Source organism: Grammomys surdaster, unplaced genomic scaffold (assembly GCF_004785775.1).
Source record: "Grammomys surdaster isolate TR1022 unplaced genomic scaffold, NIH_TR_1.0 129, whole genome shotgun sequence".
Taxonomy (NCBI): domain Eukaryota; kingdom Metazoa; phylum Chordata; class Mammalia; order Rodentia; family Muridae; genus Grammomys; species Grammomys surdaster.
In genome coordinates this window covers 15,634,639-15,655,780 of record NW_021604587.1, presented here as the reverse complement: position 1 = coordinate 15,655,780, position 21,142 = coordinate 15,634,639, and the positions used below count along the sequence as shown (strand labels likewise).

The window sequence follows — 21,142 nt, the reverse complement described above, 5'->3', positions numbered from 1 at the left end:
GCAAAGAAAATTCAAAACAGCAACAACAAAACCAACACAGTCATTAGAGCAGTGTGGGAAAGTCAGCCCTGTTCATAACAGCACTGGGGGAGTCAGCCCTGCTCCGTCTTTTGACCCTTGAACAAAGGCTGTCTTTTCACTCACTTGAAATTTCTTTATTTGAATGCTGCTTTGTATTGTTGCAGAATATAAAATTTATACTTCTTTTTAAAACGTATTTCTACATATTTTATTCTCTGAGATTGCCATATAAAAATAGAACCATTTTCTTAAATTGCTTTTGTTGATAGTATAGAGAAATAGTTCATTTTATATATTGAATTTACCTTCTACAGTCTTGATAAGTCATCATTTTTAGTGACATTTTCATAATTTTCTAGACATAAGATGAAGTTCCCTATTAATAGAGGTAATCTTATTTCTTCTTTTCCAGCCTGAATTCTTTTGTTTCTTTTTCTTGTTAAATCCCTTCCTAGAACATCCAACTCAATGTTGAATAGAAGCATCTAAAGAGGTATTATTCTCATCTTCTGATTCATCCAGGGTGGTGTTAGCTGTGGGGTTTCGTGGATGTCCTCTATCAGCAGGAGGTATGTTCCCTTCTTGGTCCTCCCTTGACAACTGTTTTCCTTATGAAGAGGTACTGGATTTATGTATCCCATACGTTTTCTGTGTCTATTGGGGTGATGTGTGCTTTTTAAACATTTATTCCACTAAAATGCCGTATTAATTTTCCGAATCTTCTTTTGTTTTGAGGTAGCCTCTCCCCAGAGTCAAGCTCTTCACATCTTGGTGCCTTAGGTTCCTAGGATAAACCTCAAGTGTTAAGAGGATCTTAATCCCTGCTGTTGCCAGATCCCACTGCTATCTCTCTGTTAAAGAGTTTTGCAGCTCTGTTAGTAAGATGTGTTGGCCTGTGGTTTCCTGTTTATGTCTTTACCTTTGGTTGTGAGCCTAGCCTTTAACGGCTGAGCCATCTCTCCAGCCCATGTCTTTACCTTTGACACCAGACAGAGCTGCTTCCTGGGTTTGAAGGCTCATTCTGTTCTCTGTGCAAGGACCCAGACTTCAGAGTCAGTGCTCCCTCAGGAAGCCTCTTTCATCTTTCTTTCTTCCTTTCTTCCTTTCTTTCTTCCTTTCTTTCTCTCTCTCTCTCTCTCCTTCCTTTCTTTCCTTCCTTTCTTTTCTTTCTTCTTTCTTTCTTTCCTTCTTTTTTTATGTTTCTTTATTGGATATTTTATTTATTTACATTTCAGATGTTATCCCCTTTCCTGTCCCCCCCAGACACCCCCTATTCCATCTCCCCTCCTCCTGCTTCTATGAGGGTATGCCCCCACCCACTCCCACCTCCCTGCCCTCGAATTCCCCCACACTGGGGCATCTAGCCTTCATGGGACCAAGGGCCTCCTCTCCCACCTATGCCCAACAAGGCCATCCTCCCTTACATATATAGCTGGAGCCATGGATGCAGCCTGTGTGCTTCCAGGCTGGTGGTTTAGATCCTTGGAGCTCTGGTTGGTTGGTATTATTGCCCTCCCCATGGGTCTGCAAACCCCTTCAGCTCCCTCAGTCTTCTCTCTTAACTCCTCCATTGGAAACTCCTTGATCAGTTCAATGGTTAGCTGCGAGCATCCGCCTCTGTATATAGAGCCTCTAAGGAGACAGCTAAATCAGTCTCCTGTCAGCATGTACTTCCTGGCATCCACAATAGCGTCTGCCTTTGGCAACTGCACAAGGGATGGATACCCAGGTGGGGCAGTCTCTGGACAACCCCTCCTCCAGTTTCTGTTCCACACTTTGTCTCCATATTTGTTCCCATGAGTATTTTGTTACTCCTTCTAAGAAGGATCGAAGCACCCACACTTTGGTCTTCCTTCTTCATGAGCTTCATGTGAATTGTGTGTCAACCACTCTGGAAATCAGTTTGGCAGTTCCTCAGAAAACTGGACATAGTATTACCTGAGGATCCAGCTATACCACTCCTGAGCATATACCCAGAAGATGCTCTAACATTTAACAAGGACACATGCTCCACTATGTTTATAGCAGCCTTATTTATAATAGCCAGAAGCTGGAAAGAACCCAGATGTCCTTCAACAGAAGAATGAATACAGAAATGTGGTACATTTACACAATGGAGTACTACTCAGCTATTAAAAACAATGAATTCATGAAAATCTTAGGCAAATGGATGGAACTAGAAAATATCATCCTGAGTGAGGTAACCCAATGACAAAAGAACACACATGGCATGCACTCACTGATAAGTGGATATTAGCCCAGAAGCTCACAGTACCCAGGAAGCCCCTTTCATATGGTTAAGTTCCAGAATCCAAACTCCTGTGACCTGTTGCTTGAGATCCTGAGTGTTGGGAGGTACTCCACGTACCTTCCAGACCCTCATAGTCTGGAGCATCTCAGTGGCCTTTCAGTGGGAGCTTCTCCATGAGAGCCCCTTCCTTCCAGAACTCACATCAATAAATAGCACCGAGCCAGTGAAAACCTCTTCCACCATTCTGAAGGGAGAGGAAAGGAGATTCCTTATGAATGGCTTACATTACCCATGGGTAATCATTCTAAAGCACTTACTTGGAAGTAGATAACTCACAGTCACTTCGGGGATGGGAATAGGGAGTGGAGGACATAAATTGATGGGGGTCACTTTGACCTTTACCAGTGAAGTAGAGCATGCAGTTTCATAGCCAGACAACTTGGCAAGTGAACCTGAAGGGGAGGGGTGAACCTTCCTCAATGCAGCAAAACTGAATGCAACCCAACTATACATTAACAGCAGACATAAACAGCAAACTGTGCATTCACGGGGAAGAGAAACAGTAAACTGTGCATTAGCAGGAGAGATGAAATATGGTAGAAACAGTGTGAGGGACTGACTGCTTTGTAGCACTAAAGATGTGCAAACTGTAGCTAATGTTTCAATGTAACAAAGTCCCTGACAAGGGCTGGAGGTCCACACCCCTTAAAAGATACACAGAATACCCTGTACCAAGGCAAAAAAAAAAAAAAAAAAACCAACCCAGCCCTTCTGCCCCTGCCTGGTCCTCTGGGCTGGAGCAGACACAGAGTCGGTCTGCTCCCGTCCTGTTGAGAAACTGAATCCTGAGTCATCCAGGAGCCACTGCACTCAGAGCAGCTGGTAAGAACTCCATCTCACTCCCTAAACCCCAGAGATAGATCGGGGAGCCAGGGACATCCAGGGCACAGCAGCTACCCAAACCCCGCCCCTCCGGAATTCCACTTCCCTTCTGCCCCTGCCTGGTCCTCTGGGCTGGAGCAGACACAGAGTTGGTCTGCTCCTGTCCTGTTGAGAAACTGAATCCTGAGTCATCCAGGAGCCACTGCACTCAGAGCAGCTGGAGCCACTGCACTCAGAGCAGCTGAAACTGAATCCTGAGTCATCGAGGACCCACTGCACTCAGAGCAGAAGGATTTCCAGATCCAAGAGGTGGCCTGAGTCCCAGGAGTTATTCCACCCAGGAGATTAGGAGCATAAGACCACAGAGGCCTCTGGACTCTGAGGAGCTCTGCAATAAGCAAGATAACTGGAAATACAGACTCCAGTTTTACACAGTGAGGGCAGGTACCACTAGAGTTAACCAGATGGCGAAAGGCAAGCGCAAGAACATAAGCAACGGAAACCAAAGTTTCTTGGCATCATCAGTGCCCAATTCTCCCAATATAGCAAGCCCTGAACACCCCATCACACCTGAAAAGCAGGATTCAGAATTAAAATCACTTCTCATGATGATGATAGAGGATTATAAGAAGGAATTAAGTAACTCCCTTAAAGAAATACAGGAGAGTACAAGTAAACAGATAGAAGCCCTTAAAGAGGAATCACAGAAATCCCTTAAAGAAATGGAAGAAAACACAAAGAAGGAATTAAACAAAAACATTCAGGATCTGAAACTAGAAATAGAAACAATAAAGAAAGTTCAAAGGGAGACAACCATGGAGATAGAAAACCTAAGAAAGAGATCAGGAGTCACAGACGCAAGCATCACCAACCGAATACAAGAGATAGAAGAGAGAATCTCAAATGCAGAAGATACGGTGGAAAATATTGACACAGTTGTCAAAGAAAATGCAAAATGCAAAAAACTCCTAACTCAAAACATCCAGGAAATCCAGGACACAATGAGAAGACCAAACCTAAGGATAATAGGTATAGATGAGAATGAAGATTCCCAACTTAAAGGGCCAGTAAATATCTTCAACAAAATTATTGAGGAAAACTTCCCTAACCTAAAGAACAAGATGCCCATAAACATACAAGAAGCCTACAGAACACCAAATAGACTAGACCAGAAAAGAAATACCTCCCGTCACATAATAATCAAAACATCAGATGCACAAAACAAAGAAAAAATACTAAAAGCAGTAAGGGAAAAAGGTCAAGTAACATATAAAGGCAGACCTATAAGAATTACACCAGACTTCTCACCAGAGACTATAAAAGCCAGAAGAGCCTGGACTGACATCATACAGACACTAAGAGAACACAATTGCCAGCCCAGATTACTATACCCAGCAAAACTCTCAATCACTATAGATGGTGAAACCAAGATATTCCATGACAAAACCAAATTTGCACAATATCTTCCCACAAACCCAGCACTTCAAAGGATAATTGATGGAAAATGCCAACACAAGGAGGGAAACTACAACCTAGGAAAAGCAAGTAAGTAATCTTCCAACAACCCCCCAAAAAGATACAAACATAACTTTACCTCTAATAACAAAAATAACAGGAAGCAACAATCATTTTTCCTTAATATCTCTTAACATCAATGGTCTCAATTCCCCAATAAAAAGAAGCAGACTATCAGACTGGATACACAAACAAGACCCAGAATTTTGCTGCATACAAGAAACGCACCTCAGTGACAAAGACAGACACTACCTCAGAATAAAAGGGTGGAAAACAATTTTTCAAGCCAATGGTCCCAAGAAACAAGCTGGAGTAGCCATTCTAATATCAAATAAAATCGACTTTCATCCAAAATTAATCAAAAAAGATAAGGAAGGACACTTCATACTCATCAAAGGAAAAATCTACCAAGGTGAACTCTCAATTCTGAACATCTATGCTCCAAATGCAAGGGCACCTACATATATAAAAGAAACTTTACTAAAGCTCAAAACACACATTACACCTCACACAATAATAGTGGGGGATTTCAACACCCCACTGTCAGCAATGGACAGATCATGGAAACAGAAACTAAACAGAGACACTTTGAAATTAACAGAAGTTATGAACCAAATGGACTTAGCAGACATCTATAGAACATTTCATCCTAAAACAAAAGAATATACCTTTTTCTCAGCACCTCATGGTACCTTCTCCAAAATAGACCATATAATTGGTCACAAAACAAGCCTCTACAGATACAAAAAGATTGAAATAATCCCTTGCATCTTATCAGATCACCACGGACTAAGACTGGTCTTTAATAATGACAAAAACAATGGAAAACCCACGTACACATGGAAACTGAACAACTCTCTACTCAGTGATGACTTGGTCAAGGAAGAAATAAAGAAAGAAATTAAAGACTTTTTAGAATTCAATGAAAATGAGGACACATCATACCAAAACTTGTGGGACTCCATGAAGGCAGTGCTAAGAGGAAATCTCATAGCTCTAAGTGCCTACAAAAAGAAACTGGAAAGAGCACACACTAACAAGTTGACTGCACAACTAAAAGCTCTAGAACAAAAAGAAGCAAATACACCCAGGAGGAGTAGAAGGCAGGAAATAATCAAACTCAGGGCTGAAATCAACCAAATAGAAACAGAAAGAACAATACAAAATATCAATAAAACCAGGAGTTGGTTCTTTGAGAAAATCAACAAGATAGATAAACCCTTAGCCAGATTAACCAGAGGGCACAGAGACAGTATCCAAATTAATAAAATCAGAACTGAAAAGGGAGACATAACAACAGAAACTGAAGAAATTCAAAAAATCATCAGATCCTACTACAAAGGCCTATACTCAACAAAACTGGAAAACCTGGATGAAATGGACAATTTCCTCGACAGATACCAGGTACCGAAGTTAAACCAGGAGCAGATAAACCATCTAAATAGTCCCATAACCCCTCAGGAAATAGCAGCAGTCATCAAAAGCCTCCCCACTAAAAAAAGCCCAGGACCAGATGGTTTTAGTGCTGAATTCTATCAGACCTTCAAGGAAGACCTAATACCAATTCTCTTCAAACTATTCCACAAAATAGAGACAGAAGGAACACTACCCAATTCGTTCTATGAAGCTACAATTACACTCATACCCAAACCCCACAAGGACCCGACAAAGAAAGAGAACTTCAGACCAATCTCCCTTATGAACATCGATGCAAAAATACTCAATAAAATTCTAGCAAACCGAATCCAAGACCACATCAAAACAATCATCCATCATGATCAAGTAGGTTTTATCCCAGGAATGCAGGGATGGTTCAATATTCGGAAATCCATCAATGTAATCCACTATATAAACAAACTTAAAGAAAAAAACCACATGATCATCTCACTAGATGCTGAGAAAGCATTTGACAAAATTCAACATCCCTTCATGATAAAAGTCTTGGAAAGATCAGGAATTCAAGGCCCCTACCTAAACATAGTAAAAGCAATTTACAGCAAACCAGTAGCCAACATCAAGCTAAATGGAGAGAAACTTGAAGCAATCCCACTAAGATCAGGGACTAGACAAGGTTGCCCACTCTCCCCCTACCTATTCAATATAGTACTGGAAGTCTTAGCCAGAGCAATTAGACAGCAAAAAGAAGTCAAAGGGATACAAATAGGAAAGGAAGAAGTCAAAATATCGCTATTTGCAGATGATATGATAGTATACTTAAGTGACCCCCAAACTTCAACCAGAGAACTCCTAAACCTGATAAACAACTTCAGCAAAGTGGCTGGTTATAAAATCAACTCAAACAAATCAGTAGCCTTCCTCTACATGAAAGATAAACAGACTGAAAAAGAAATTAGGGAAATGACACCCTTCACAATAGTTGCAAATAATATAAAATACCTTGGTGTGAATCTAACCAAGCAAGTGAAAGACCTGTATGACAAGAACTTCAAGTCTCTGAAGAAAGAAATTGAAGAAGATCTCAGAAGATGGAAAGATCTCCCATGCTCATGGATTGGCAGGATTAATATAATAAAAATGGCCATCTTGCCAAAAGCAATCTACAGATTCAATGCAATCCCCATTAAAATCCCAACTCAATTCTTCACAGAGTTAGAAAAGGAAATTCTCAAATTCATATGGAATAACAAAAAACCCAGGATAGCGAAAACTATTCTCAACAATAAAAGAACTTCTGGAGGAATCACCATCCCTGACCTCAAGCTGTACTACAGAGCAATAGTGATAAAAACTACCTGGTATTGGTACAGAGACAGGCAGGAAGATCAATGGAATAGAATTGAAGACCCAGAAATGAACCCACACTCCTATGGTCACTTGATCTTTGACAAAGGAGCTAAAACTGCCCAGTGGAAAAAGGACAGCATTTTCAACAAATGGTGCTGGTTCAACTGGAAGACAACATGTAGAAGAATGAAAATTGATCCATTCTTATCCCCTTGTACAAAGCTCAAGTCTATGTGGATAAAGGACCTCCACATAAAACCAGATACACTGAAACTAATAGAAGAGAAGGTGGGGAAAAGCCTCGAATACTTGGGCACAGGGGAAAAGTTCCTGAACAGAACTCCAATGGCATATGCTCTAAGATCGAGAATTGACAAATGGGACTTCATAAAATTGCAAAGTTTCTGTAAGGCAAAGGACACTGTCAATAGGACAAAACAACAACCAACAAATTGGGAAAAGATCTTTACCAATCCTTCATCTGATAGAGGGCTAATATCCAATATATACAAAGAACTCAAGAAATTAGACTCCAGGCAACCAAATTACCCTATTAAAAAATGGGGTATAGAGCTTAACAAAGAATTTTCAACAGAAGAAACTCGAATGGCCGAGAAGCACCTAAAGAAATGCTCGGCATCCTTAGTCGTCAGGGAAATGCAAATCAAAACAACCCTGAGATTCCATCTCACACCAGTCAGAATGGCTAAGATTAAAAACTCAGGTGATAGTAGATGCTGGTGAGGGTGTGGAGAAAGAGGAACACTCCTCCATTGTTGGTGGGACTGCAAGATGGTGCAACCACTTTGGAAATCAGTCTGGCGGTTCCTCAGAAAATTGGACATAGCATTACCCGAGGATCCAGCTATACCACTCCTAGGCATATACCCAGAAGATGCTCGAACATATAACAAGGACATATGCTCAACTATGTTCATAGCAGCCTTATTTATAATAGCCAGGAGCTGGAAAGAACCCAGATGTCCTTCAACTGAGGAATGGATTCAAAAAATGTGGTATATTTACACAATGGAGTATTACTCAGCTATTAAAAACAATGAATTCGAGAGGTTCCTAGGTAAATGGATGGAACTAGAAATTATCATCCTGAGTGAGGTAAGCCAATCACAAAAGAAGACACATGGTATTCACTCACTGATTATTGGATATTAGCCTAGAACCTTGAAATGCCCAAGATGCAACTCACAGGCCACATGAAGCCCATAAAGAAGGAAGACCAAGTGAGGGTGATTCGGTCCTTCTTAGAAGGAGCAACAAAATACTCAAGGGAGCAAATATGGAGACAAAGTGAGGGGCAGAAACTGAAGGAGGGGCAGTCTCAAGACCACCCCACCTGAGTATCTATCCCATGTGCAATCACCAAAGGTAGATGCTGATGTGGAAGACAGGAAGTGCATGCTGATAAGAGCCTGATATGGATATCTCCTCAGAGGCCTTCAAGAGTCAGACATATTCAGAGGCAGATGCTCACAACTAGCCATTGAACTGATCATGGGGTTCTCAATAGAGGAGTTAGAGTGAAGACTGAAGGAGCTGAAAGGGTTTGTGGCACCATGAGGAGAGCAACAATACCAACCAACCACAGCTCCCAGGGTCTAAACCACCAGCCTGGGAGCACTTAGGGGGGGATCCAGGGCTTCAGCTGAATATGTAAAAGTGGAGGGCCCTGCTGGGCATAGGTGGAAGAAGAGAACCTTGACCTCATGAAGGCTGGATGCCCCAGGGGGTGGGAATTTTGAGGGTGGGGAGGTGGGAGTGGGGGGGTGTAGATAGAGGTTACATCCACAGAGAAGAAGGAGGAGGGGCGAGGGGATTGGGGGTTCCGAGGGGGTGGTGGGGGATGGGGTAAGGGGACAACATAGGAAATGTAAATAAATCATCCAAAAAAAAAAAAAAAAAACCAACCCAACCCAACCCAACCCAACCCAAAACAAACCAAAACAAACCAAAACAAACCAAAACAAACCAAAACAAAAAATCTATAGGCAAAATCTAAAGAAGGGAATGGATGGAGAATGAACGTTCTAGATAGGATTGCTGGGGGCATCAGTGACAGGGAAGAGGAGACTGGCAGAAAGAGTCACTGGGTCTGCATGAGGAGGTGCAGACAGCTGGGCTGGGCAGGGCGCTGTGACCAGCTGTTCCTTCCATCATTTGCACAATTTATTTGTTCGTTCAGGTACAGAAAAAAATGCTTTATACCTTGATTTTAGGTAATAATTCACGAGAGCCTGGGTCACAGCTCTTCCTCTCCCTTCTTCCAGATGAGCTAGCTTCATGTTAAAAACTTGTTTAAGCAAAGTCCCACTAAGAGCTAAGATGACAAGAATGAGCCCCGGGGACTTACAGAGAGAAACTCAGAAGGAGAAAATATGCCAAGCAAGGCCTGCTGGGAAGCCACTGGAAAAGCATCCGCTAGAGAAGGACAACATGACCCAGATTGATGGGGGAAAAAAGCCTACAGTCGGACCATCCTGAGATCTGTGTTCTCATGGAACATAAGGGAGACAGCAGGGTGCTTTGGCAAGAAGTTGGTAGAGCCAGAGACATGGCAGGTGTGAGGGGTGTAGGAGCCATCTCTCCTCAGCTCAGAGAAAAAACTTGGCCTTCTGAGAGGCTCTGATGTGGATGGCTGCTTCCCTCTCTTCCCCCAGGAGCAGAGGTAAATTGTGAGGATTGATGCATGTCGCCACCAGACTTAAAGGGCTGATTAGATGGCAAACAGTATCTGACTCTACAGTCATGGGTCACTAAACTTAGTCACCACTAGGCATGGGTCACGGCAGGCTACCTACCTGTAACCAAGGCTGCAAACCAGCCCCAGGCTCCTGAGGCCACCACTCCACCCAGCCTGCCCTTGTCTGGCCTCTGCCTTCAGGTAACAAATATATTTGTGGGCAGTGATGTCACTGGGACACAGCCCAGAACAAGGAGTTCCGTTGTAGCAACCTTGACGCAATGGCTTTTATCTGAAATTAATTGGCTCTTCAACCCATGCAGATGTGCAAGTGTGACAAGAAATAACCAAGGAGCTTCTTCCCTGGGCTCCATCTGCAGGAAGCTCGGGTCTGTGTGAGTGTTGTGGGGCTCTGTTCCACCACCTCACAGCACATGGGGCCTGAGTACAGCTGGAGCTGGTCTGAGCTCGGCGATTTGGACACAGAGATATACAAACCAGCTCAGCCACAACTCCACAGTATTCTGTGCTCCCCCAGTTGCTGCTGCCCTGGTGTCCTGGTTCAGAGCCCCAGTCTTCAAGTGACTCACCTTCTGTCAACACGACCCAAGCCAGTGGCTCTGTTCTTATCTGCACATCTACCCTTTGCTCTGCTGCCCTTGGAATCTTCTTCCCCTCTTCTCTTCCCCTTCTCTCCCCTCTCTTTTAATTTCCCCCCTCCTCTCCTCTTTTGCTTTACATGTATATGCAAATGCCTGCATGTATGTGTCTGTGTCTGGTGCCTGTGGAGGCCAGAGGAAGGCTCACGTTGACATCTCTCTCCATCTGTTAGCACAGCTGAAGGAAAAAAAACAGAGGCCATAGCAAGTGCTAGCAAGCCTGAGAGGCAACAAACCACGATGCTGGTGGAAGAGTAAAATGGTAGCCATGTGGGAATTTTTGGCAGTCTCTGTAAAAAATTAAACATGTGACTCCAGCCAGGGAAGCAGATCAGTGCCCTGTCACCCATCATCAAAGAGGCCACCTCCAGCAGCAGATGCAAACCAACAGCCACATCGAGACACTATGCAGAGAGCGAGGACCTTGGGACCCTCAGACCTCAATGTGTTGCCTCCATCAAACCCCTCCCCTCATGGCTCAGGGAACCCTGTGGAAGAGGATGCAGAAAGAGTGTAAGAGCCAAGGAAAGGAAGCCCTCTGAATCAACATGATCAAAGCTCCTGTGAACTCAGAGACCCAGGCCGCATGCACAGGGCCTGCCTGGGTTTGTGCCAGGTCCTCTGCATGTTGATTATGGAGTCCAGTTTTTAGTGCTTTTATGCCATACCTAAGCGTGCAAACAAGTGTGTCTTTGGTTCTTGTGCCTCCTCTTGGGCTCTTCCTTCTGTTTGTTTTGTCCTGTTAATGTGGTTTTGTTTTTACCTTTTTTTATTACTATCCCTCAGAAGTCCATTTGTTTTCTAATGAGAGACAGAAAGGGAGTGGATTCGAATGGGAAGGAAGGGGGGAGGAACTGGGGGAGTAGAGGGAGGGAAAATCATAATCAAGATGCATTATGTGAGAAAAAATATTTCCAGTGCACTTGGGAGGCAGAGTCAGGCGGATTTCTGAGTTCGAGCCTGGTCTACAGAGTTCCAGGACAACAGCCAGGGCTGCACAGAGAAATCTTGTCTCAAAAAAACAAAAACAAAAAACAAACAAACAAACAAACAAAAAACCAAAACCATACGCACGCACTCACACACATATATATTAAAAATTCATTAGAATGTGAATATAAGGATAAACAAGCAAAAAAAAAAAAAGTACGATAACGGTAGGCCCCGGTAACTACAGTCTTGAGGATTTATGCAAAGCAGATGAAACCTTACACATGCGCAGCACTCGAGAGTATCTATAGTAGCTTCTTCTCACCAAGCCAACGTGGAAAGCACCCAGATGTCCCCAGGGTGACTATTCAGAGCACTTGGAGGGCAAATAAATCACAGGTTCAGCAATGCCCCTTTCTGTGGGGAAGAGATGGGGTGCGCTGAAGCTGCAGAAATCCTGATGTAAAGTCGACGCTTTTTTTTTTTTTTTTTTTTTTTTTTTTAGCACAAACACGTTTATTTACTAAACAAAGGGATGATCCTGGGCAAACCATCAGTTTGACACGGGCTTTGTATAAAGTGTTTGTAATAAAGAGAACTGAACAGTCATGAAAAATAAAACCAAAGAAGTGAAGCCGTGTGTGTGTGTGTGTGTGTGTGTGTGTGTGTGTGTGTGTGTCTATGGCCTGCTCACTGAATTGGGCTCTTCACTCTGGCAGCAGAGGGCTGTCCAGGATGACAATGAGGTCCTCACTGCACCTTCTCATAGATCCGAGTGCAGGTGGCATTGTTCATGACACATTCCACCACCAGCTTCCCGTCCTTCAGCTTCCTTGTTATCGTGCTTTCCTTCCCGTCCCACTTCTGGTGTTGGACCATGGCGCCATCGGTGAAGGTGCAGACCGTCTCGGTTTTTCTGCCATCCGCCATAGTTTCATCGAACTTCTCCCCTAGGGTACAAGAGAACACTATTGTCTTCACTGTGCTCTTGGTTTTGACTGTGATGATGTTGCTGTCACAAGTAATGAAACAGTCTGGTTTGGCCATGGCACCCATCTTCCTGAGAGCCAGTCCTACTCCTAGCTCTTTCATGTACTCCTCAAAGCCGTGGCTTTCCAACAGGCGCCACTTCCCTTCGAGGTCCTTAAGGCTGGCCATGGCGAGAGGGAGAGCACAAAAGCAGCAAGGAGACTGGGGAGGGGGGGGGGGGCCGCTGTCAAAAAAGTCGACGCTTTTGCAATAACTCTCTACCAGTGCACTCCGCACTTCTGAGCTGGATACAAGGATTTAAAAGGGATTGTGGAGTTTAAATTCTTCGCTTTATCAGTCAAGAGGGTGCACCTTGCACCTGAAGCCAGCTGTTAACCCTAACTGCTTCCATTCATTTATGAAGAATTGGGCCTGCTGTTGAACATGATTTAATAGCCGACGTACCTCGCCACACTGCTGCAGTGACCTGGCATAGTCGTACTTACCTTTGTTTTATGGATGAGGAGAGTAAGGATTAGAATTGTTAGAAGCTGTGGTGGTTTAAATATGCTTGGTCTAGGGAGTGGCACTGTTAGGAAGTGTAGCCTTGTACTGTGTGGCCTTGTTGGAGGAAGTGTGTCACTATGGGAAGTAGGCTTTGAAACCCTCCTTTTAGCTGCCTGGAAGCCAGTATTCTGCTAGCAGCCTTCAGATAAAGATGTAGAACTCTCAGCTCCTCCTGCACCATGCCTGCCCTGACACTGCCATCCTCCCACTTTGATGATAGTGGATGGAACCTCGGAACCTGGAAGCCAGCCCCAATTAAATTTGTTCTCGATGTCTGTTCACGGCAGTAAAACCCTAAGAAGTCTTTCTGGAAATCTGTGCAAAAGCTGAGGTATGCTGGTACACAGCTTGTCTGCAGTGCTACAGTGGCCTGGTGCATAATATGCATGTAAGGTGGCACTCACGACTAAAATGTTATTGCCACCCCTAACCCCATCTTTCTAAAATGAGGTAACACCTCTTCACTGGAAATACGGTTTTTGCAACTAGTACAATTATTTAGCTACCTATTGAGAATATCCCTTAAAATGGAATCAGTGACAATTATGACCAGCAATTCATTAAGAAAAAAAAATCAACATTTAGAGGATATGACCAGAAGACTGCAACAAGGTCCAGGCCAGCCTTGACTATGTAAGGAGACAGCCTGGAAAACAATAACAACAACACGACAAAATCTGGCCATGATGGCATATGTGCCTGTAGTCCCGTTGTTTGGGAGGCAGAGAGGGCTCTCTGAGTTCCAGGCCAGCCAGAGGAACCCAGCAAGAAGCAGTTTCAAGACAACAGGAGGTTGGAGAGATAGATCCATGATTAAGAAACTGGCTGCTCTTCCAGAGCCAGGTTCAATTCCCATCTCCCACAGGCTGACTAACAACCATGCAGGCACTCAGGAGAGCGTCCATCCACACAGGGCAAAACAGACCGAGAAATGTGCTTGGGCAGGCAGGGAGGTGGCTCCTAGGGTTCTTCAGATGAGAATTGGTGTGACCCGCGTCACCTTCTCGCCAGCAAGAACGGACTCAGACACCAGGATCCTTCTGCAGCAAGCTTTATTCCAATGAAAATGAGGAAAGACCCCGAGGGGAAGAGGAGCTCTCCTTATATACCCATCGGGTCGGCGTGTCCCTACTCTATTGGCTGATGCGTCTCGGCAGATATGACGCGTCGGGCTGCGTCAGTTTTTGACAGTTACCGGCTGCTCAGGCATTCGCCTTACTGGTGTTTAATGGTGATTTCAGGAGGGAGACTACGCATGCGCAGCAGCGCACCACATCTCCCCCTGTTTTAAATATTAATTGGAGCAGACGGTCTCACTTCACTGGGTGCAATGGGCAAAGGCCCTCCAGGTGCAGAAGCTGAGACCCTGCATGGGTGATTCTTGGGGAGGTTCTGTAGCCCCTTTCGTTTGAGGCCTCATGATGGTACTGAGCCTGCAAAGGAGAGCAATGCTCAAATCCTTACCCGTCACTGGGTCGATCTCCCCACCCGAGATCGCCCTGTCTTAGGTGGACCAAGTCTTACTTGACACTCCGTCATTGACATACCAGCCCTTATCATGGAACAGAGACCTCGTGGGCAAGAATAGTATAGGGGCTATCGATGTTAGTCCCTGAGCATGGACATCCAGATGCCAATAGAGTCACCATTTTCTAAGGCTGCAAAGGCCTGAGCCACCACCACCCTATATCTCTGTCGTTGAGCTCACATCCTACACAGCAGAAAAAGGGTACCCGCCAGACACAGGCACAAAATAGCTCCAAAAGGTCCCACTCCCACCCACTCTTTAAAGAAAGAGAAAGCTGAAGAGATCCAGGAGGAGAGTCCCTCAGTCAGGGACAGATCCACGCTCGTCGAGTTGATGGCCACCACAGCCGCTCTCAATTTTTTGAGTGTCTCATCGAAGTTTTCCGACCAATTTCCTGCAAGATACTTGGAAATTTCCTTAGAAACATTAGCAGCATGACTTACATTTTGATATGAAATAGAAGTAACACACAAGCCAGAATATTTCCATTGGCAACCTAATTGGGCCATCTCTATGTCAAAATCCCTCCTAGGCCCAAATAACGTCATAGCTGAAGGAGCTTCCACAGGCCAAGGAACATAACGAGGCATTCGGGCCACCATAGCAAAGGAAAATATAGAAACATTCCAACATACAGCATAAAAGCAAGTACTATTATCACAACTCAAAAAACTACCATTATAACTACCATTATATACAAAAAACACAAGGCGGAGCCACATGCATACCAGCATGGGTAAAAAGGAAACATCTTGTCCTGGGCTTAATAACTTTAGGTTGCTATATATGGAGAAAAGGTAAAAGCATTCTTCACAAACCAAGTGACTCACTCATCTTGTCTATAGGATCTCAAGATCTACGTGCCGAACTTCAGGATTTTGTTTCTTTAACTCTTTCTCAAGCCTGTCTACTTCATCTTCTGAGTATCAATAATGTTTTCTCCATGTTTAAGCATAAAGGCTTCTAATTGTTCAGGAGTTTTCACTTCTTGAATTTTCTACATCATTTGGTCAAAATCTTGCTTTTCCAAATATGATCTTGTAACAACTCGTTCATCTAAATCAACTTCTGCCTTAAATCTGACTTTGCCTAATCTCAGGTCTGTGGCTTTGACATTATGGATTGCCCTTACTGATGGGTCGCTCTCCAGGAGTGTACTTGGATCACGACTCTATGACATACTTGTAAAATGATGTGCCCTTGGCCTGGGCGCTCCTGCGAAGTTCATTTATGGCAACAAGAAGTGTCGCTCCTTCAAACACCAAAGATCCTGCTAAAATACAATATGCCCATAGAAGGGATTCCATTGGTTGAGGATGAAGCAATCCCATGACTCCATGATACCAAGAGAGTCCTGCGCCCATCATGAAAATACCAATACCACTAATCAATGAAGAAATATAGTGCTTATTTGAAAAGCCATAGGGGTGAGAAGAATCTGGTGTCTGAACAGACTTGTTGATGTCTAGTGCTATCAAACCCTGGTTACAAGTATCAGATAATGAGTGTATAGCTTCTGAGAACATACTTGCTGAACCCATATAAATCCAGGCAAGAAATTTAAAGAAGCAGTTTAAGCCATTAATGCAAATAGCAACCATCACCACTTTTCCTGGCTCCTTAAGAAACATTTGGAAACATTGAGCTCTAAGCTCCTTCCAAGCTTCTGGGCGCAACTTTGTAACGGCCGTTTCTTTTGTAACGGCTGTCAGGTTCTGTGCAAGCTATGGCCAGACCCTGATTGTATGAGGGTGCAATTTCATCGCAAAGATGAATGTATCTAAGTCTGCTTGTATGGTCTGAGAGCTGTGTAGGCAGTTCAACCTGATTAACATTGCCTTCACACTGACCTTCTCCTAGAAGCATGTTAATATCCCAATCTACATGCCTGTCTGAGCATTCATCATGGCACTATGATTTTTACTAGTGTTACTCCAATCTGAGCTCCAAATCAAGTAATCTCCTCCTGACAAAATAGGCAACTCTCCTCTATCCTCTTCTCAACCATAAACATGGATGAGTCAAAGAATTCCAAACTCACAGTTGAACTGCCAACTGTAGCCAATGGAATACTGGCAGTTTAACTATAATTTTGAGTTTCTTTTGATGAAGCAGCTTTTAATATCTCATTGAAGAGATACTGGTTTCTGGTTTCTGAATGACTATAACACTGAGTTAGTTTTACACCAACTTTCTGTTACCAAAGTTGTAAATTTCTAATCACACCCAATAATTTAGAACATTTTTATACTTTTAAAACCAATCAGAAACAACAATGAAGTGGCTATGCATCTTATATATTTAGACCAAACAAAATTTGTTGCCTTTTCTAGCTGTAATTTCAAAAGAAAAGCACCTTGTCACCGAGACTTTTCTAGGACAAAACAACTCTTCGCTTCTTTATAAAACCCAAAAAGCTATTGGTTTCTTTTAAAAGCAGCTTATGCCAATAGTCAATTCCTGGAAAGGCTTTTTCAGCTCAGCTCAACTCTTATTTACAGGTGTAGGGTAGCTTATCAGCCTCTGCTGTGTATATTAAGACTGTCTTTAAAACAAAGTTAAACTAGCCCAAAGGTTGTATCAAGCAGTTTTAACGATCTTTTCTTTTGAACATGCAACAAACACAGAACATTTAGACAATGAAACAAAAAGCAAACACAAACACGTGGACATTGGCGCGCCAAGGACAGACAACAAAAAAGGACATAAATAAAGAGAAATTCAGGACGTCTCCCGAATTTCTTTCTTTTTCTAGATGAGCTCTGAAATAGCCTTTTCATTCTTTTTTGTTGACACAGCTCAGAGAGAGGACAACTGTTTTTCTAAAACCCTTTCTCTCTCTCTCATATTCAAGATGTAACTTTTCATCTCGTTCATTGGAGATGTAGCAGGCAGCTATTGTAACACCTCAGTACCCTGCTTTCTTAATTTTCCAATTCTTTCTAACCCTGCTCTTCCCACCTGAAGCAGCTCTTTCCTCTTCAGAGGAAGTTAGCTCCTCCGACTCAGAGCCACCAAGCCCTGAGGCCTCCAGCTCCTTTACTGGATAAAGAGATTTCTTTCTGAGGCTTCTTTTCCCTTCGTCTCTCCCAAGGGCGTCCTTTCCCCTACCTCTCACTTCCGTGGACTGAACGTCTTTGGAAGGGTCTGTTTTCTTAGGCATGCCTTTTTTTCCTTTTTCTTTCTGAGCTCCCTTTTTTTTCTGAGCTCCTAAGCGCTTATCCTGCTCTGTTTCTGACATGCTGGTCTGTAATTCGTCTAGCACTCCCTGGCCTGCCGCTATAGTCGAGCGGCTTTTCTCATCCTGCAAAACCAGAAGGAAGAGAATGAGCACTGCCTGGGGAGGGACACGAAATAGATCAAGGCCAAACATGCCTCTCAGAGCTTACCTTTGTCTGCAGTTCTGAATCCACTCCGCGAGCGGAGGGTCTCCCTTGGTGCCTGGCGATGGTTCGGCCTGTTCCCGGGTTTCGGCACCAACTGTGACCCGCGTCACCTTCTCGCCAGCAAGAACGGACTCAGACACCAGGATCCTTCTGCAGCAAGCTTTATTCCAATGAAAATGAGGAAAGACCCCGAGGGGAAGAGGAGCTCTCCTTATATACCCATCGGGTCGGCGTGTCCCTACTCTATTGGCTGATGCGTCTCGGCAGATATGACACGTCGGGCTGCGTCAGTTTTTGACAGTTACCGGCTGCTCAGGCATTCGCCTTACTGGTGTTTAATGGCGATTTCAGGAGGGAGACTACGCATGCGCAGCAGCGCACCACAAATTGGGTTTCCATTTCAATTATAGACCCAACTACATGGAAATCCAAAAGGCCATGAGTTGGGACATAGCTCCTGTAACAGCCAGCACTGGGAGCCTCGCATGTCCCCAGGGAGGTCTCCTCAGATGCCTGGGCCTGTGGCCTCAGTTCTTGTCAGTCCTTCTCACTAAGAATTGGCTTTTGTCTTCAGACCAGTGGGCAGCAGATCTAGATTTACTGACCCCCCCCCCAACACCCCCCCCCAGCCCTTCCACATTGCCAGCCCCTGCCTGGGTAGCCAGTTCTGCTGTGACCTGTCTTGCAGCTCCCAACGAGGCAGGAGCCTTGGCCAGACCTGTACAGGGTTCTCAGCCTTCCTAACGCTGTGGCCCTTTGACATCATTCATGCTGTGGTGACCCCCAACCATGAAATTATTTTTGTTGCTACTTTATAACTGTAATTTTGCTACTATCATGAATCATAAGTATCTGATATGCAGGATACCTGTGAAAGGGTGTTTCCCTACCACCACCACCAAAGGGGTTGCAACTTACAGGTTGAGGACCGTTGCTCTAGAAGAAGCAGAATGTCCTCTCCCACCCTGCAGTCACCCTCCTCCTTAGCCCATGCTCCTCAACCCTGCGTGTTTGCTCATTCTGTTAGAAGGTGGCAGAATGGGAGCTGCTTCCAATGCTACAGAGAAGATGAATCACAATCCTACACTGAGCCAGAAAGGAGAACAGAGACTGCAGCCTTCCCTCCCTTCATAGCATCCCTTGCTTTATTGATTCTTGCTAGGAAAGTCATAGCCTCAAAACCTCTAAACTCATAGGGACAAGAGGCACAGTGTTATGTTCCCGGCCATGGCCACAGCAGCCCATGGGCCTTTCACAAGATACTTTTCTTTCACTTGTCCATGAGCAAATGGTAACGGTCAAGACAAATGTCCAGTGAGGAGCAGGCAAGTGGCACTGAGGAGGGTAGCTCTCGGGAGAGTAGTTCCTTGTTTGTTTTTTTCCAGTACTGCTGATGGATGCAAGGTCCCTCACTTTCCAGCCAAATGTTCCCCCTAAGATACCCAAACCCAGTTTCCCTTTCACATGCCCTGGGCTCTGCTAAAAACAGAGCATTAGAGTGGAATTGTTTCTTAACATGGAAACGGATTGTTCATATTGTTTGTTTTTTGGGGGCAGGGACTCTCCATGTAGTCTGGGCTAGACTGGAGTATGCTATGTAGATCAGACTGATATTGAATTCCCAGAGATCCACCTGCCTCTGTCCCCACGGCTTGTGCCAGCACACCCAGTCCGGCTTACTCCCGTGCTAAAGACAGTTCTGAACACCGTTCTTCAGTACAGTTTTGGGCCCAGCAGGTTAAAACCAACTTGTCCTGTTCCATTCTGCAACACAGAGGGGACTGAAGATAATAGAATTACAAAAGGCTTCTCAAAACTATTCAATAATGTACAGAACAGATTGTGGTCGTTTTCACCATTCTTACCTTCCCTCGTCACCCTCCCTCTCCCAGAAGAACTGAAACTGCTCTTATTTCCAACAAGCTCCTCCCCCACCCCATGTTTACTTCCCCTCCCCGCTCTATGACCCACTGTGTTTAATTCCGGTCTTGTATGAGCATGGGTGGAGAATTATTTACCGAAGCATAGATGACGTGCTTATCAGTAGCTGCAGCACAGAGGGACACAGCAGTCCCCTACAACCATTTCTTCTAACAACTCCTTGGGAGTGGGCGGGGCCTCGTGAGTCCCTCCCTCCTGCGGGATGAAATGTTGATGAGCCCCATCTTGGGCAAATGATAACAGCTTTGGTGATTTCATAAGAGTGTGCAGCCCTGTCTTGTCCAGGAGACATCATTTTGCAGCAGCCCTCCCCATCCTCCAGCTCTGACATCATTTCCGCCTTCCCTTCGCAGCGTCCCCCCTGAGCCATGAAGGCGGTTAATACGGATGGCCCCATTTAGGCCACAGCACACAACAGTCACTTACTCTCAGCGTTATTGGGTGTTTCCAGGTTCTTGGCCTCTTACCCAAAGAGCTACAAAACCCACAGATCTGCACAGAAGCAAGAAGACTAATTTGGAGCAGTAATCACGCAGGTACAGAGAGGTTCCCTGGCAAGCTCCACAGCGATCGATCGACCGCATGAGTGAGGATACTCAAGGGCCACAATTACTGTTTGACGTTGCTTTTATGGGATTCGAGAGAAGGAGCGGCTAGTGACTAAGGAGTATAGTTGTAGTAGTTCTCTAATTTGATTGTATGTCTCTTCCCATAATGCTCCTGGTTTCAGTCGTATGCATGCCCAGTTATGGATAGGCATAAGATGGTGAATAGTAGCTTCTTCCCCAAAGGCTTCCAGAAGGTAATAGTTTTGCCTCATTGCCTAAAACTAGTTCAGGCCAGATCGGCCTTTCTGTTCTTCATAGCCTGTGCACTGGGAATATACTTGAATGGAAACTATGAATCTGTTACCAGAGGTGGGGAAACTTGCACCACTGTTCAAAGACAAGAGTCTGTGACACTGTGTTTGGGAAACCTTGTCTAGAAGCCAAGGGGTTTCTAGAGGAACCAGACGCATTGTCTGCACAGGAATGTGTGCACTAGTTTATT

The 21,142-nt window shown here is 44.4% G+C and overlaps 1 pseudogene; it reads right to left on the bottom strand.

The window, feature by feature from the left end:
• Positions 1-12,386: 12,386 nt before the first annotated feature.
• LOC114612262 lies at positions 12,387-12,887 on the bottom strand (annotated as a pseudogene).
• Positions 12,888-21,142: the final 8,255 nt, after the last annotated feature.